Consider the following 16424-nt stretch of genomic DNA (forward strand, 5'->3'; position numbering starts at 1 on the left):
ATTTTGTATGTGTTGACATATGTCGGGGGTCAATATGCACATTCAGCAGTGGACGCCTACTGCAGCGGCTTCGAGTGAGAAAGAGTGTGTGTGCGGTGTGTGTGTGTGTGTGTGTGTGTGTGTGGTGTGTGTGTGTGTGGTGTGTGTGTGTGTGTGTGTGGTGTGTGTGTGTGTGTGGTGTGTGTGTTGTGGTGTGTGTGTGTGTGGTGTGTGGTGTGTGTGTGTGTGGTGTGTGTGTGTGTGGTGTGTGTGTGTGTGGTGTGTGTGTGTGTGGTGTGTGTGTGTGTGGTGTGTGGTGTGTGGTGTGTGGTGTGTGGTGTGTGGTGTGTGGTGTGTGGTGTGTGGTGTGTGGTGTGTGGTGTGTGGTGTGTGGTGTGTGGTGTGTGGTGTGTGGTGTGTGTGTGGTGTGTGTGTGGTGTGTGTGTGGTGTGTGTGTGGTGTGTGTGGTGTGTGTGGTGTGTGTGTGTGTGTGTGTGTGGTGTGTGTGTGTGTGTGTGTGTGGTGTGTGTGTGTGTGTGTGGTGTGTGTGTGTGTGTGTGGTGTGTGTGTGTGTGTGTGGTGTGTGTGTGTGTGTGTGTGTGTGGTGTGTGTGTGTGTGTGGTGTGTGTGTGTGTGTGGTGTGTGTGTGTGTGTGTGTGGTGTGTGTGTGTGTGTGGTGTGTGTGTGTTGTGTGTGTGGTGTGTGGTGTGTGTGGTGTGTGTGGTGTGTGGTGTGTGTGTGTGTGTGTGTGGTGTGTGTGTGTGTGTGTGGTGTGTGTGTGTGGTGTGTGTGTGTGGTGTGTGTGTGTGGTGTGTGTGTGTGGTGTGTGTGTGTGGTGTGTGTGTGTGGTGTGTGTGTGTGGTGTGTGTGTGTGGTGTGTGTGTGTGGTGTGTGTCTGTGGTGTGTGTCTGTGGTGTGTGTCTGTGGTGTGTGTCTGTGGTGTGTGTCTGTGGTGTGTGTCTGTGGTGTGTGTCTGTGGTGTGTGTCTGTGGTGTGTGGTGTGTGTGGTGTGTGGTGTGTGTGTGGTGTGTGGTGTGTGTGTGGTGTGTGTGTGTGTGGTGTGTGTGGTGTGTGTGTGTGTGGTGTGTGTGTGTGGTGTGTGTGTGTGTGGTGTGTGTGTGTGTGGTGTGTGTGTGTGTGTGGTGTGTGTGTGTGTGTGGTGTGTGTGTGTGTGTGTGGTGTGTGTGTGTGTGTGGTGTGTGTGTGTGTGTGGTGTGTGTGTGTGTGTGGTGTGTGTGTGTGGTGTGTGTGGTGTGTGTGTGTGGTGTGTGTGGTGTGTGTGTCTGGTGTGTGGTGTGTGTGTCTGGTGTGTGGTGTGTGTGTGTGTTGTGTGTGTGTGTGTTGTGTGTGTGTGTGTGTGTGTGGTGTGTGTGTGTGTGGTGTGTGTGTGTGTGTGTGGTGTGTGTGTGTGTGGTGTGTGTGTGTGTGGTGTGTGTGTGTGTGTGTGGTGTGTGTGTGTGTGGTGTGTGTGTGTGTGGTGTGTGTGTGTGTGGTGTGTGTGTGTGTGTGTGTGTGTGTGTGTGGTGTGGTGTGTGTGTGGTGTGGTGTGTGTGTGGTGTGTGTGTGTGTGGTGTGTGTGTGTGTGGTGTGTGTGTGTGTGGTGTGTGTGTGTGTGTGTGTGTGTGTGTGTGTGTGTGTGTGTGTGTGTGTGTGTGTGTGTGGTGTGTGTGGTGTGTGTGTGGTGTGTGTGTGTGTGTGTGGTGTGTGTGTGTGTGTGTGGTGTGTGTGTGTGTGTGTGTGTGTGGTGTGTGTGTGTGGTGTGTGTGTGTGTGGTGTGTGTGGTGTGTGTGTGTGTGGTGTGTGTGGTGTGTGTGTGTGGTGTGTGTGTGGTGTGTGTGTGTGTGTGTGTGGTGTGTGTGTGTGTGGTGTGTGTGTGTGTTTTTTTTTTAGGGAAAGAATAATTTATAAATCAAAAGTAATACAGTAAGTTATTCACAAAAATGTGACGTAGCAAAGACATTAATTATGTATTTTAAAGTAATTATTAAAAGGGTTTCAGGAAAGTATAGAGGATAAGGTAAAGAAGATAGTTTGTCATTTGACTAAATAGTTACACCACAACACATCTGACTGTAGTGTTTGGAGAAGTAAGACATGAAACGGAAGCTGTGGTTGACAGAGGAGTGAGACAGGTGCTGGCGTCTTGCACAACTAAGCAAGTGAGCACAAAATGTGATATTAAGTGACCACAGGCTAAGTTTATAAAAATAGGCAAAACACAAGGAGGGAACAGCAATATTAATGTGCTAATAGTAAATTGCAGGCGCGTCTATAGAAAGGTCCCAGAACTGCTCTCATTAATAAATGGTCACAATGCCCACATAGTACTAGGGACAGAAAGTTGGCTAAACCAGATGTAAACTGGAATGAAATTTTAAACTCAGATTGGAATGTATAATGCAGAGACAGGTTCGACAGTGAAGGGGGAGGTGTGTTTATAGTGATAAAAAGTACAAAAGTATCGAAGGGAATAGACGGAGATCCGAAATGTGAAATAAGGTGACGTTCACGGTTAAAGTGGGCTCAAACATGATAATTGGATGTCTCTACAGGCCCCCTGGCTCAGCAGCTGTTGTGGCAGAGCACCTGAGGGAAAATTTGGAAAATATTTTGAGTAGATTTCCTGACCATGTTGTAGTTCTGGGTAGAGATTTTAATTTTCTGGCTATAGACTGCGAGACTCAAACGTTTGTAACGGGTGGCAGGGACAAAGAATCCAGTGAAATTTTTTACGTGCATTATGTGAAAACTACCTTGAGCAGTTAAACAGAGAACGTACTCGTAGCAATAACATATTAGACCTTCTGGTGACAAACAGCCCCGAACAATTTGAAACAGTTAATACAGAACAGGGAATCAGTGATCATAAAGTGATTACTGAAATATTAAAAGAGGTAGGAGGATTTTTCTGTTTAGCAGAGGTGACAAAAAGCAGATTTCAGAGTACTTGACAGCTCAATGCAAAAGTTTTGTCTCGAGTAGCGATGGTGTTGAGGATTAGTGGACAAAGTTGAAAACCATTGTACAGTATGCATTAGATGAGTATGTGCCAAGCGAGTCATAAGAGATGGAAAAGAACCACCATGGTACAACAACCAAGTTAGAACACTGCTGAGGAAGCAAAGGGAACTTCACAGCGAACATAAACATAGCCAAAGCCTTGCAGACAAACAAAAATTACGTGAAGCGAAATGTAGTGTGGGGAGTGCTATGCGAGAGGCGTTCAACGAATTTGAAAGTAAAGTTCTGTGTACTGACTTGGCAGAAAATCCTAAGATATTTTGGTCTTATGTCAAAGTGGTAGGTGGATCAAAACAAAATGTCCAGACACTCTGTAACCAAAATGGTACTGAAACAGAGGATGACAGACAAAAGGCCGAAATACTAAATGTCTTTTTCCAAAGCTGTTTCACAGAGGAAGACTGCACTGTAAATCCTTCTAGATTGTTGCACAGATGACAAAAAGGTAGGTATCGAAATAGATGACAGAGGGATAGAGAAACAATTAAAATCCCTCAAAAGAGGAAAGGCCGCTGGACCTGATGGAAAACCAGTTCGATTTTACACAAAGTATGCAAAGGAACTTGCCCCCCTTCTTGCAGCGGTGCACCATTGGTCTCTAGAAGAGCATAGCATTCCAAAGGAGTGGAGAAGGGCACAGATCACCCCCGTTTCCATGAAGGGACATCGAACGGATGTGCAGAACTATAGACCTATATCTCTGACGTCTATCAGTTGTAGAAGTTTGGAACATGTACTATGTTCGAGTATAATGACTTTTCTGGATACAAGAAATTTACTCTGTAGGAATCAGCATGGGTTTTGAAAAGGACCATCGTATGAAACCCAGCTCACGCTATTCATCCATGAGACTCGGAGGGCCATAGACACGGGTTCCCAGGTAGATGCCGTGTTTCTTGACTTCTGCAAGGTGTTCAACACAGTTCCCCCCAGTCGTTTAATGAACAAAGAGCATATGCAGTATCAGCCCAATTGTGTGAATGGATTGAAGAGTTCCTACATAACAGAATGCAGCATGTCATTCTCAATGGAGAGAGGTCTTCCGAAGTACGAGTGATTTCGGGTGTGCCGCAGGGGAGTGTTGTAGGAACGTTGCTATTCCAATATACATAAATGACCTTGTGGATAACATCAGAAGTTCACTGATACTTTTTGCAGATGATGCTGTAGTATATTGAGAGGTTGTAACAATGGAAAATTGTACTGAAATGCAGGAGGATCTGCAATGAATCGATGCATGGTGCAGGGAGTGGCAATTGAATCTCAATGTTGACAAGTGTAATTTGCTGCGAGTACATAGAAAGAAAGATCCTTTCTCATTTAGCTACAATATAGCAGGTCAGCAACTGCAAGCAGTTAATTCCATCAATTATCTGGGAGTAGGCATTAGGAGTGATTTAAACGGAATGATCATATGAAGCTGTTCGTTGGTAAAGCAGATGCCAGACAGATACATTGGAAGAATCCTAAGGAAATGCAATCTGAAAACAAAGGAAGTAGGTTACAGTACACTTGTGCGCCCACTGCTTGAATACTGCTCAGCAGTGTGGGATCCATACCACATAGGGTTGATAGAAGAGAGAGAGAAGATCCAATGGAGAGAAGTGCACTTTGTTACAGGATCATTTAGTAATCACTAAAGCATTATGGAGATGATAGATAAACTGCAGTGGAAGACTTTGCAGGAGAGACTCTCAGTAGCTCGGTACGGGCTTTTGTTTAAGTTTCAAGAACATACCTTCACCAAGGAGTCAAGCAGTATATTGCTCCCTCCTACATATATCTCGCGAAGAGACCATGAGGATAAAATCAGAGAGATTAGAGCCCACACAGATGCATACTGATGATCTTTCTTTCCACAAACAATACGAGACTACAATAGAAGGGAGAACCGATAGAGGTACTAGAGGTACCCTCCACCACACACCGTCAGGTGGCTTGTGGAGTATGGATGTAGATGTAGATCTAGTCTGCCCACACCACCTGTCATAGCCAAGCACAGAAAATGTGGCAAACCTAGATAATTTAAAGATATAGTGTCTGTTCTTTTGGTCACACATCCATAACAACAGACACCATACCTTTATAAATACACGTGCGTAATGGCATATTTGCCTTTCAGTCCAGATGCACGATGTTGTCTTATTTCACAGAAACACAATAGACCTGCAAGCAAAGTAGAACAACATACTGGGAACAACATGCTGTAGTGTCCATCATTTGGAGATTTGGGTTAGATAGGAAACATGCTCTGACAGCCAGAGCAATTAAGGTGACCATTCATGTAAAGTGAGAAAACAGGAAGTCAACTATGTACATATACTGCTTTGCATTATTGTGTTTCCAGTCTGGAACTACTCATTTAAGGCAATGCATTTGTAAGAAAACCCACATTGACACAGCTCCTTCAGTGATACTGATCATATTAAACAATAGGTTAACAACAAAGGGTGTAGGCATGTGTGCTAAAGGTACAAGTCCTTCTAATGCTGTTTCTGGTGAAGGTTTTAAAGAACTAGGCCAATGATTAATAGATCTAGGTGCACATTCAGCACTTCATATGTACTGAATACATCAGCACACCACCACATATCAATGGTGTCTGCCATGTCTTGTGTTTGGAAACAAATCTGTTCCATTCATTAACAGTAGTTACTGTTAGCAACATAATGCATATCTTACTTTTAATCTTTGAGCTTGCATTCAGTACTGCTCAGTTCTGTCTCAGGATTGTTCTTCCACCCCTATTAGTTTTTCATAGAAACCATTGTAATATGGGTAACAGACTAAATCAATTAAACTTACTGTGTGACAAGTTGCTGTAGACAGTGTGTTCCTTATACCAAAATACTTAGGGACCCCTGAACAATGTCTGGACGTTTGTCTGTGGAGTTCTGGTTCACTATTTGTACTTTCTTCAAGCCTGAATATTTTGTGACAATTGTTTTCCAGTTTTGTTAATTATTTCATAAAAGATACAATTTCAATATACTGTATATTTGTTACTAAGCAAGAAATACATGTGTCACAATTTAACCTTGAGAAACAACAACCTAGTCAGCTTTGTAGGTCAGTTGTTCCTGACACTGAAGTAGTAATTATTTATACATTACTTATGTAGTTCAAAAGTCATTAATTACTTAAGATACTATTTCAAGTCACCACCTATCCCTGTACACTGTCACACTTTCCTAAAATTCTGATAACTTGCAGTCTGCAATTTTCTGCACATGGTGGCATTCTAAAGTTTCCAAAATAATTTGGTTCTGAGCTAAAATTATTAAAGCTAAAGATAAAGCCAGATCTTTGAGCTAAAATTATTAAAAAATTTAATTTTTTAGTTACTTAAAAATAGCAACTGTTGGAAATCAGGGATATCTTGTTGAATATCAAGAAAGAAGTGCCTTGTGGTGTAAACCAAAGATATAAATCATTTGGTACATGAAAGAATAAGTCCTAAAACTCATCTGTTTACTTTTATAATCACCACCACCACCACCACCACCACCACCACCACCACCACATCATTAACAATTCTTCACAGGCACCTTGAATGTGAACTCATTACTAACATTCGGTAAACAGGAATAACTTTGAATTCTCTTAGACAAGCACGACATACAAATTTTAGCAGTACAAGAAAAAATTTTTCGACAAAAATGTTACAGAATCGAAGAAAACAACAAAATTTTTTGAGGAGAAACCAGCAATAAGAATTATAATAGGTATGCCAATAATTGGTACTGGCTCCTACATTCTTAAAAAGTTTGAATACAATGTGGCAATTTCAATCCCATTGAGAAAGACACACTTCTCACCGTGGAATGCAAAAATAAACAGTATAATTGTTAATTGCCACATTCCAATTAATGACGATAAGAAAAATATGAGAGAAGTAGCAGCATTTGATAACTTTTAAAGACAAAATATCAAAATTTACATCAACAAATTTTGTGATGCTACTGGGGTATTTTAAGAGAATATCCAGCCCATAAAAAAGAATGAACGAAAATGGTTCAGGACTTACTAATCTTCATAAAACATTTCAGTTGAAGTTTATGTCAACTCCTTTCATAAAATGACAAGGAAAGCAAAATGGTGGCTATCTCCAAATATAATACTAGATGCAATGCAATAAGATCAAGTGGCTATTTCTCAAAACAATACTAAAGAAATCATGAATGTGAAAGAAACAAGAAACAGGGAATTTGTCTCTTATCATCACCTGACAAATTAAACTCTATCTTCTCCCTAATAAAACCACAAAAGACAGCAAAAAGAGATTAAATGTAACACAGAGGCTCAAAAGAGACAATACAACATTTTTAAGAAGAAATTAAAATAGATGAATCAGGAAAATGGGAAGAATTATCCAAAGTAATCAATAGGGCAGTGAAGAATCTATTAGTACAACAAAAAATAAGAAAGTCTGGTGAAATGTAACATGTGAAAAAGCAGTTGCAGGAACAAAAGAAAGGAAAAAAGGAAATGTTCTTGGAAGACTAAGCACTTTGATAAACTTGAAGGGCAAAGGAAAGAAACTGAAAGAATAATAAAGGGTGCTAAATGGTCTTTTGGGAAGTGTAAACTTCTTGACATACAAAACAGCTTTGTTAAAGATCACACCCACAATTTCTATAGGATGTTTAAAAATCACCTAAAGGGCTGCCAAGCTTGAAGTATGTGCTTCAGAGATGAAAATGGTAAAATAAGCAAATAACCTGTGAATTAATGAGAAAGTATGGTACTTTCAACAAATCTTGAACTCTGGAGAACTGAACTGTCAGCTATAATTTCCACATCTTCATGGAAAAACAGAAGCAAATCCACCACCTACAGCCAAGGAAATCTAAAAAAAAGGCGATAAATGCCTTGAAAAACAACAAAGCCAGCGGAGAAAATTATAAAATGGTCAACGAAAAATGACGACTTCAGACCGTATTTTAAGAAATATGGGAAACTGCAAAGATGCCAAAAGGCTCTAAAGTGGCTCTTAACCATCCTGTGCACAAAAAAGGCAAGAAGCATAATGTAAATAGCTGCAGAGATGTATCTCTACTGTCAGTGAGCAGGTAGAAGCAACACTTGATAGCTACTTGTGAGAATATCGGAGTGGATTTAGAAAGGGTAGATTTTCCTCAGAACAGATTTTCATCATCAAATCCATAATCTGCCACACACTTACAAACTGTAAGGGCATGGCTTTAACATTTATATATTTTAAAAAGGCAATTAAATTTTTGGGACAAATGATAAATGGAGATACCATGTGGTATAACCATGAATGTTTACAACACAAGGTCTCTGTCTAACAATTTGAAAATATAGCACTACAACCCAGTAGCAGAGCCAGGTGAAGGTTTAGTGTTGAATAACAAATTACACAAATTTTAAGTCATAGATAGAAGAATCATTTGAAACATGCTCACTGTGCTAAGAAATATGGAGGTGTAGATATTGGAAAGTAACAAATAACGAAATCAGAACATTGAAAACATAGTTAAAATGCTACAGAAGAGGTGATCACTATTTTTGGACAGTTATATTGAATAAACAGCAGCAGGTTCACCAAATAGATTTTTAAATATATTTGTAACAAGAAAGCAACAACAGCATGGATTCAAGAAGTTGGCAAAGAAGCATAAGTATAAAGATGCGACATAAAGACAGTCTTAAGAAGAAATTGTTGCAAATGAAAGGTTACAAGGCAGGAGGGAGAAGAGAACAGGGTCATAATTGTCTGAGGAGATAAAAGGATACATAGTGAGAAGATGAAAGAAACCAGGAGGAAGAAGAAAGAAGAAGAACTCAGGCGGAAGCATTAAGACTGCATGTGGTCACTGGCAGACCCAAATGGAAAAAGAAAAGTGGGAGAATAATGTCTGCCAAATCATTAATATACATCCACAACAAGGGCCACACACATCCCTAGAGCACATCTAAAGTTACTTCTACTACGTTCTGTGAAGCTCTACGCTGTGTCTTACCTACCAATATACCCTCAATCTGGTCACAAATTGTATCTCCTTTGTACATATCTTAGTGGAAAAAAACATCAATATTTTATGATGCTGGTACACCATTAGATTGACAAGTTTTGGAACACAGAAGAGATACATCTTTAGTGCATCCTGTTAAATCTGTTATTGGTATATATGCAGCTGATACCAATAATGGTGAGCAAATTATTCATGCCTGAAGTCAGCCTTTCCATTCTTTGTGCTTTTATTGTTAGGGGCATTACACATGATCTAACATAAGTTCATATGCCTACAGTCCAAAGGTTACAGTGTGCTTTTCCACTATTTTTATAAATTACATTACCTTGTTCTCACATAATGTGGACATATTGTCTTCAGCAAATAGTCAACCTATGGATGTTATGTTGACACAAAGCACTGCTAGGTTTTAATTTAAAATGGCTGAATGGGTAAAATGAGAACAGTGGTGTTTATGAATAAGTGGATTTAATGGTAAGAGATAAACATGACTTAAAAATGTTAATTGCCTTTTAGTTCCAGCCACAAAAAATTAGAAATATTAGGATGGTACCCAAGTTCATATAGTTTCTGTTTGGCAGGTTGGTATTCTGATTGCTATGGGTGGCAGTATTTGCCCCATCTGCTTGCTTGATGTTGATTAGGATTTGAACAGCACTGACCATTCCTATCCTCTATCATTAATGATGACCAAAAATTTTGTATTTATGCTTAAGTAAGAGGAAAAATGGAAAGGAATGCTTGAGTCCAAACAAAGCAGAAACTCCCCATACAGAGACATGTGTGCAACCACAAAAGATAAATTTACGCAACTGGTGGAACAGAGATCATGTGGTGTTCCACAAATTTCTTCCCTGAGGTGTTATCTTCACTACTGACATTTATTGTCAACAATAGACCTCCTGCAGATGCAATCAAGAACAACAACCAGGAAGGCTACGTGAAGTGATGCTAGTCCACAATAACACCCACCAGCATTCTACTAGATTGACAAGAAACACTATACCAGAGTAGGGTTCAGAAGTCATTCTGCGCACACCTTTTTCACCTGATTTTTTTCACCTTTTCTGCTCTGTCAAATGACCTTCACTAAACTTCCTTTCAGGGTGAAAATACACTGTGAACGTTGTTGCAAGAGTTCTTCACTACAAAACCATATTATTTCTAGAGCTGTTAATTCAGAATGTTACCCCAGTATTTACAGACTGTAGTAAACAGTGAAGCAGATTATGTTACTGATGATGATTGAAGTCTCCATTTTACATAACCTTCATGTTTATTACTGATCTTTAAGACAGTACTATAGTCTTATACGTCAACTTAGTATGTTCCATTGGTCATGAAAGGGTTAACATGGGAACTAGCAGTAAAAGGCTAAGCCTGGAATAACATTTGCCACTGTGTGTCCATCTGCAAATCAGATATATCATCTTAGACCTTCAGGCCAACTGGGTGAGGACCTGTGTTGGGCAGATCAGGTGAGAAGGTCAGGATGGAGCTATTTGCAGGAAAGGTCAGGATAGGTGCTAGTGAGTACTGAGGCAAGGAGGATTGTGTAACTCAAGGATGAGTTAAGGGGAATTCCCATATGTTTAAATAAGGAAAGCTGGTATGGGAGTGGAGTCTCCAGGCCACAGGTTGTGAAGCTGCCAACAAGTCAGGCATCTTGTGCACAACAGCATGTTGTCACGGCGTAGTCAATTGCATGCTTGCTGTATGCGGATTGAGAGCAATTGTGGTTCCCAAATGGACCAGGCTATTTCAGACATCAGTCACGTGGAAAAATACTGGTTTGGAGGAGAGGAGAAGGATTAAAGGGACACTATTCTTCATTTCAAGACATGACAATGAGCTTTCAAATCACTGCTATGAATGTGGTTGACTTTTTCCAGTCCCCAATAATATTGGAAATTTTCCTCTTCAAGAATCTCAGCTATGTTGAGTGACAGTTGTATGCTTTAATATATTTATCTCAAGATGATGAGCTGAATATGTGCCATGACTACAGAATAAAGTGTGTGGGGTCTAAACATTGCTGTTTATCATAGTGTGCCAATTGGCAATCATTACTTACCATCATTGTGAGCTATTTTTAAATGTCAGTTTGATACTTAACAATTTGTCTTCTTTATCTTTGATCACATTCCTCTCGCAGTCTACCACAGTATACATTTTGAACACAACTATCTGTTGTAGCTATGATGACACTGCCAATTATACACTATGAATTATGCACTAGATAATTAATATCCAGTGTCAAGTTTAAGTATAAAATTTTGAACAACTGTTTCACTAAACTAATTTAGCATACCACAAATAAAGGATTAAAGTCAAAGAAGACGACTAAAAGGAAAGTACCACAGAAGAAAACATTTACATGCTATTATTAATGTATAATTAAGCTACTGAAGAAAGCAAAAATCTCACCTGCCAACAGCTCCTCGAGTCTTATCTTTTTAGGGAGCTGAAAAAAAAAAATAATAATAATAATAATAACAACAATAACAATAATATATATGAACTGAATTTAAGTGTAAATCAAATGCCTTTGAACATGGCAGTAGTATGTAATGTCACTGCAATGCTCATCTCTGTATTAGTAAGATGGTAAATTAAAATAGTATTGGAGATAACAAATGAGGTGCAGATACAAGTAGATAGATGTGAAAGTTTATTGAAGTGACATTTATGAAAACTGCGTATTGATCCAAGTGAATAATCACAAAATATTTGAGTTTCAGGTGAGCTCAATTATGTGAATTCACTGGAGCTGCCTGCTGCCACGTACAGCCACTGTCACAGAGCAGACAAAGGTGGCAGGGAAATGCAGACCTCAGCTGCCAGATGTTTGAAGGTTGGTGTAAGCATACTCCCAGTGACAAATACAGTATAGTTTGCAAAAATGAACACTACCTCAGCTATGACCTGGTGAAATAGTCCAAGAGATCATGAAAGGGGAAAGGAGTAACAGACCATTATAAAATTACGGGTTGTCAGTCAGGAGGTAGGAGATGATATGGCACATAATTGTCTCCATTGTATTCCAGGTTACTGATCACCAACAGATCCCTAACTTTTGAGGCTTGGTGGTTCTAGTCCCATTTAGCAGACATCACAAGACATACGCCACACAGTGTAGCAGAGTTGTGGTAGCTTAGAACTGTAACTTCATATATGAATCCCTTCCTTTTTTATTGGCAGTGTGATGCTGAGAAGAAGCACTAAAGGTCACATGATCACTGTGAATCCTGATCATAGCAATGTTATCTTTTTGCAAATAATGTAATGACTGCATACCTATGCAACTGGAGGACACTGACCTCAACTGTACATTATTATTTTATAAGATTTGTCTATTTATGGACAGACTGAGCTGTCCCAGAGAATTGCATCTTAGAATAATTCATCATCAGGGTTCATATGTTTGAATCTAACATGCTATTACCTGTCCTGGGGCATGTTGATGATGTGGTCACGGATACTTAAGATAGAGGGCAATGCAACCCTTTTAGGTTGCTTCTTATTGATGCACGTAGACAGTTCAAGGTACAGTGTTGGTTCGGATCCAGAAAGTTATTTTCCCACTATGTGAAAATATGTATAGTGTGTGTGTGTGTGTGTGTGTGTGTGTGTGTGTGTGTGTGTGTGTGTGTGTGTGTGTGTGTGTGTGTGTGTTAGTACACAGTCAGTCACCATACTACAGTCGTGAATTACTGCAGTTCAAGTTGTTACAGCAGACTGCAAATGTGACAAACATAGCTCTGTGGGCGTACAAATAGCTGTTGATGGCATTCATCTGTGGCCACTGGCATCAGTGAACCAGCCTCACAGTGAACCGGCACTCGGCCGGTAAGACAACAATTTCCGAGCGCTCCCTCAGATCACGAATGGCCGCCCTCTCTTTACTAGTGACATTTGACTTATCGGCTTGGATTTCGTCAACGCACGACAAGTTTCACGACGTATTTCCTCAGCTGATTCAGGTGGAAGTCGAGCTGCAACCTGTTCAACAGCACTAACAATTTCTGCGACCGGAGTGAACTTGGGGGTGGGAGCGAATTTGAGACCTTTCTGCAAAACCGAGACCGCATCATCACTCAACACCATGCCACTCAAATTGATGACAGTCTTGCCTGGAACCTGCAGTGATGGTTTGTCAAGGAGACGTGAGAACTTAGCTGTTTGACGTCCCGTTGCCTTCTTATGGGCGGAATCAGCTGCAACCCAGGTGACACTATCAATCCAATCCCAGGAAAAAGAAGTGAAATTACTAGCCAGTTGCAAATGTAGTTTGAGTAATTCCTGTGAGATAAACTCAAGGCTCCGGCGGGTGAATTGCACTCTCTCACGTACCAATGCGAGGCTGGCTCGTTTCTTGATTCTCTTAGCTGCTGCAGAATCGATGTGATGCATAACCTCAGCAAAATTTGGAACAACGTTCTCGGAACGACATCTCTTTAGAAAGGCAAGAGTACTTAGCAAACGACATCTACGGTGGCGCAACTTTTCAAATTTCTTCATGCTGCGATACATCTCCTCCCCGTAAAGGTGTATGATGTGATTCTTGAGTTTCTCCCGGCGTATTTGATAATCAAAATATCCACGGGTGTTCTGCCGGTCTACAGTGTCCAACGGGCACAATATTTCGGCGATCATACATGTCGCCATCATCAGGTGAACTGACGGACTGAGCTCCTGTGAACGTGCCGGCACGGAGATCCGTACACTATGGCTGCTCAGGTGGTACTGGGTTCGGTCGCGGTGGCGGCGGATTTAAATACCCTCCGCCCGCATTTTGAAGAAACACCGGGTCGGAACGGTGTTTTGTCCTCCGAATAAAACTCGTGCACTGGTGGGGAGCGCCAAAGATGACCTCGGTTTGAGGAAGGCCGGCATGTACCAGATTCCATGTCAATGTGGCAAGTCGTATATTGGTCAGACGATGCGTACCGTCGAGGATCGATGCCGTGAACACCAGAGGCACACTCAACTGATGTATCCGAGTAAGTCGGCGGTCGCTGAACATTGTTTGTCGGAAAATCACGCTATGGAGTATGAACGCATGAGGATTCTGGTACAGACGTCGAGATACTGGGACAGCGTTGTTAGAGAGGCCATCGAAATTCGCACCAATGACGACCTCATAAATCGTGACTGTGGCTATAATCTTACCAAGGCTTGGGAACCAGCGATTGGGTTAATCAAGAGTAAATCGAGCAAATGTATAGTTGTGGCGACCACGGCGGATGGAGCCATCACACCGACGTCATCTCAGACGCCGTCGCAATCTGTTCCACCGCGCGACCGTGGCGCGGGGCGCAGACGGCGGAGTGAGCGCGCCGCGGGCGGAGGGTATTTAAATCCGCCGCCGCCGCGACTGAACCCAGTTCCACCTGAGCAGCCATAGTGTACGGATCTCCGTGCCGGCACGTTCACAAGAGCTCAGTCCGTCAGTTCACCTGATGATGGCGACATGTATGATCGCCGAAATATTGTGCCCGTTGGACACTGTAGACCGGCAGTACACCCGTGGATATTTTGATTATCTTCTGTAGATCGGTTAAGAGAACCGTGCGAACAGCAGGCTGAAGAAGAGAGACTGCAGCCTTGGCTGCTATATGAGCCACCTCATTTCCATGGATACCAACGTGTCCTGGCATTCAGAGGAACACCACAGAGATGGCCCTCAAATGGAACAAGTGAAGACAGTCCTGAAACTGGTGGACCAGAGAGTGGACAGGGTAGAGGGCTTGGAGACTGAGGAGAGAGCCGAGTGAATCTGAGCATATAATATACTGTATCTGCTGATGGCGACAGATGTATTGGACAGCCTGGAGAACAGCGTAAAATTCCGCAGTTAAAACTGAACACTGGTCGGGAAGCCTAAATTTATTAGGGGTGTCACCAACAATATTAGCACTCCCTACACCAAATGATGTTTTGGAGCCGTCAGTGTAAATAAATGTGGCATCCTTCATTTGTACACATAGAGCAGCAAATGCCTGATGATAAACAAGAGAGGGAGGGGTACCTTCCTTGGGAAACTGACAAAGGTCACTGAGCAGGCAGGTCTGGGGCGAAGCCAAGGTGGTGCTCTACCAATAATTGTCAACAAAGTTTTAGGAAAGTGGAAGGGAAGAGAACATAGCAATTGACAGAAGCAGACTCCTGGTGGTAGTAGAGAGTAAGGGCGGCCTGCATACCCTAAATCCAAGAAGCTGCCAGAAACAAATGTCATGGGCCAGATTAGCAGTCATGGAAGGCAGATGGCTAGCATAATGACTCATTGTCAGAAGGACAGCTCACCGATTGGACAGCAGAGGTTCAGCAGTCTCAGCATAAAGGCTTTCCACAGGGCTGGAGTAAAAAGCTCCAGATGCTAAATGCAATCCACAGTGGTGGACAGAGTAGAGACGCAGAAGAATAGACGTCCCAGCAGAGGAGTAAACTATGCTTCTACAGGCCAATTTCAAGTGTACTAGAGCGTACTAAGGTGCGATAGGGGCAGAGAAGGACCACTCAGTCCGCTCCTCAGGAGGTACCATTCAGGACACAGTGGATGTTGAGAGATCACAGACTGGGAGCCGTAAGATAGGATATGTGGGAGGACCAGCTCAGTTTCCTGTCAAACGTAAGACCCAAGAATTAGCGACCTCCACAAATGGATTGTTGACAGGACCTAAATGTAGGGAAGGCCAGAGAACCTCTGTACAACGGCAGAAATTGACAAACGGTCATACTGGGAGTAAAGCGGAAGCCAGTTCCGATGCTCGAAGAGTGGAGGTGATTGAGACATCCTTGAAGACTTCGTTCAAGAAGGCTGGTCCATTGAGAGCTGTAGTAGATCACAAAATGGTCCACAAAGAAGGAGCCCGCGACATCGGGAAGTAGACAATCCATAACTGGATTTATGGCAATGGCAAACAGTACAACACTTAGCATGGAGCCCTGGGGTACCCCGTTTTCTTGGGAGAAAGTACGGGAGAGCGTAGTGTTCAATCGCACTTTAAATATGTGCTCTGCCATAAATTCGGGAATACAAAGGGGCAGCTGACATCGAAAGCCCCAAGAGAACAGTGTGCGGAGGATGCCTGTCCTCAAACAGGTATCTTATGCTCTCTCCAGATCAAAAAATATTGCTACTGTTTGGAGTTTCCTGAGAAAATTTTTCATGATGAAGTGGAGAGAGCAACAAGGTGGTCAACTGCATAACGATGCTTTTTCAAACTGCACTGGGCAGGTGTTAAAAGACTTCAGGGCTCCAGCCACCAGGCTAAACGCCAATCCACCATATGCTCTGAAACCTTATTTACACTACGCTTGAGAGGAATGGGGGATAGCTAGAGGGGAGATGTTTGTCCTTTCCAGGTTTCAGAACAATAACGACAATAGCTTCCTGCCATCTTCTGGGAAAAGTACTCTTGG

This window comes from Schistocerca nitens, chromosome 10 (genome assembly GCF_023898315.1).
Source record: "Schistocerca nitens isolate TAMUIC-IGC-003100 chromosome 10, iqSchNite1.1, whole genome shotgun sequence".
In the NCBI taxonomy this organism is placed as follows: Eukaryota; Metazoa; Arthropoda; class Insecta; order Orthoptera; family Acrididae; genus Schistocerca; species Schistocerca nitens.